General features: G+C 45.1%; 1 long non-coding RNA gene across 1 annotated transcript; it reads right to left on the reverse strand.

The window, feature by feature from the left end:
- Window positions 1-941, reverse strand: LOC144037576 (uncharacterized). Its single transcript, XR_013288969.1, has 4 exons — window positions 462-941; window positions 325-375; window positions 213-245; window positions 1-129 (listed from the first exon to the last, which is right to left on the reverse strand). It is a non-coding gene; the product is annotated as an uncharacterized LOC144037576 (long non-coding RNA).
- Between the last annotated feature and the right edge of the window lie 2,204 nt (window positions 942-3,145).

Genomic DNA, 3,145 nt, shown 5'->3' on the forward strand with positions numbered 1-3,145 from the left:
ACAACTGCAGGAAGTCAGCTGGCAGGGTCGAATTCAGCTCTGCTGCGGCACCCCTTGGTCCTGGTTTTGCAGTAAAGGAGAAAGTGTTTGGCTGCCAGCCTGCTTCATGCCAGCCAGAATTTTTGGGATCTGCAAATATACATTTCAATATCATATAATATTCATTTTAGATCAGTGTGATGCAATATATATATAAAAATATATATGTTTACCTTTTTTCTTGGATGCACTGTCTGATGTACATTCTGTAAATTATAGAAGACATTTTCCATCAAATATTTTATTAGTGCTGTGTTGGAGAATCTTTTTTTTTTTTTTTTTTACCTTTATTCTGCTCACTGTGAGAAGCGTCACTTTGAGCCCTATGAGCTACAGCTGAAAGAAATATATACAATTACAATAATATCGAAAGACTGTTTTATTTTGTTGTTGCAGTGTATTGAAAACACTTTTTTTTATACCTCTCTTTGTCGTAGAAACTGCAGTGGGACGTCGCTGTGAGCACGATCCACGATCTATGAATTCTACATTCACGTTACACACGCTGCTAGCACCTCGCCGGAAAAGTTAGACAAGTTAGATAACTAGAAATCTCACAGCAAGTTTGTGCTTACCTTCACAGTCTTCTGAGGATGAAAGACTGTCCGAATCAGTGTCTCCGTGATCAGACTGTACCCACTCCTCCGAAGAATATCCATTGGACTCAGAGTATTCTTCATCGTCCGATTTAATGTCCGCCTGTGCAAAAGTGCTCGGTTGTGCGCCACGTTTTCCGGCGTAAGCATTGCTAGCCGATGAGGCTTTACGACGTGGTTGAAGCCGCCGCGTCAACGCTTCAACTTCGGCGTCAAACTTGGAGTCACCATCATCATCATCGTCATCAATGTGCTCTTGAGCATTGGTCGATGCTTTTCTTCTTTGAAAAAAAATGCTCAAGCGTGAGCTGCTTGCAACCGGTCGCCATTTTCGTTTCCTCAGCCATTCTTCCCTTAACACTCTAGCTCCGCCTCACGTGTTCTACTACTGACTCCTACCCGATCTTGTCCAAAGAGAGTCATCGCTGCCATCTAGTGCCCATAAATAGTCAATATACTAACTCGATCTGCTTGATACTTTCAGCAAAGCTGGCCAAGGCTTGAATAACCCCCCCCCCCCCCCCCAAAAAAAAACATAGTTAACATCTTTTAACGTTTTTGGCGGCACTCATTTGGATTTTACTAAACGTTATTAAACGTTTTTGGCGGTCAAAGAGTTAAGAGTGAAATAAATTTTGCCAATCAGTGGCCTGTGTGCATGCCAGGACAAACGGACCGAGATCCTTCACTCTGTGCTGAGGCGAGATCATCAAGGAGACATGTGGGAGTTGTTCAGGTCTCAGGGACACCGAAAAGGCGACACCTGGTTTGTCTGCAAACAAATCACCCATGTTCAATTACCATATGTTGTTTTCAATTTCCTGAAATGCCTCGCTATAGATCTCATCCCCTGATCTGTCATAGTACAGAGTGCAATGCATACAATCAGTTACCATATCATAAGATCTGAGGTTACGAACCCAAAGTCACCAGAGAGCTCAGCTTCGAGCCAATTACTGGATACCAATTAATATTCACTCTTGGCCAGTAGATGTCGGCAGTGGCGCATGCCACAGGGCATTGTTCAACAAGCGGGAACTGGGAGGTGGCACTGGAGGCAGACGAGGCAGAGCAGCAGTAGGTGTTATCATCCGGAAATTCCAGGATAAGTCCATCAGGGCTGCATTTGATGAGAGGGCATGTGGCGATGAAGAGATCTCTCCCCAAAAGATTGACTGGACAGTTAGGTGCAAACACAAAAGAATGCAAAAGAGTCTGTGAAAAAACATTGAACAGTCACTGAGCATGTGGATTCAGGGCACCATCATTGTGGAAACTGTTCACCGGATGGAGGCAGATACTGTTGGTTTGGCACCGGGGAATGTTGTTGCTGCGGCGTGCAGTTTGTTGGCCTCTGCCTCTCCTCCCAGACGCTTGAGGTCGCTGTCTGCAATCGCGGGCCCAATGACCAGGCCGTTCACAATTGAAGCACATGTTAGGCCACCCAGGGGGCGCACCTTGACCCATGAATGAACCTGCTTAATACATCATGCACTTGGAATCTACAGAGGGAGATGAGATCACAGCAAGAGTGTTTTCTTCCTGCTTTTTCAAATTTTGCAACTGCACCATAGCAAGTTGTGTTTCTGTACTTTTGTGTTTGTCTACCTTAGACTCTTTTTCTTTAGCATGTCTCCTTAAATGATGTTTAAGATGTGACAACCACCGGTCAACCTCAGAACCGGGAAGATCCCGACTGGCCTCCATGGCCTGTGCCACAGACTTGGGAACGCCCTTCAAAATGGCTGCTCGGAACACTTGCGAATGCAAGGTGGAGGCCGTAGGGGCGTGTCCTGTTTTCAGAGTGTAATCAGTAAGGGCCCGATCAACAAAAGCCGCAGCCTCCTCGTCTGCTTTGGAAGCGAACACCAGATTTGAAATAATACACTCAGGGAGGGGAAACAAAGGTCTAAGACGACAAAAAAAATATATATATATAAAAAATAATAAAGAAAAGAAAAAAAACAAAAACAAATTTACATTAACTCTTTTACTGCCAAAGACGTTAAATGACGTTCTGCAAAAACCTACGGAGGAGCACCAAAGACGTTAAAAGACGTCCTCCCATTTTTATTTTTTTTTTTTGAAACGGGTGCTGGGAAGGCTAGCGGAGCTCTCCTGAAAGTTTTAAGCAGGTCTCGTGAGCCTAATGACTATTTTTGGCCCCTAGAGGGCAGCGATGACTCTCTTTTGACAAGATCGGGTGGGCGTCAGTAGAGGCGGAGCTAGAGCGTTGAGCAGGAGATCAGAATGGAAAACAAAGGAAAAATGGCGGCCGGTCGCGAGGAGCTAACGCCAGAGCTGTTTTTTTCAAAGACCAAAAGCATCGCTAAAAGAGCACATTGTTGATGAAGATGATCATCATCGATGATGAAGATGATGGTGACTCCGTGGTTGGAAAGCATTGACGCGGCAGTAGAAGACGTTAGATGGAGCTAGATGGAGGGGGGAACGGGCAATGGCGAGCGTTTGCAAGCAGCTCTACACTTACAAGACAAAAGGCATCGACC

Source organism: Vanacampus margaritifer, chromosome 1 (assembly GCF_051991255.1).
Source record: "Vanacampus margaritifer isolate UIUO_Vmar chromosome 1, RoL_Vmar_1.0, whole genome shotgun sequence".
NCBI lineage: Eukaryota > Metazoa > Chordata > Actinopteri > Syngnathiformes > Syngnathidae > Vanacampus > Vanacampus margaritifer.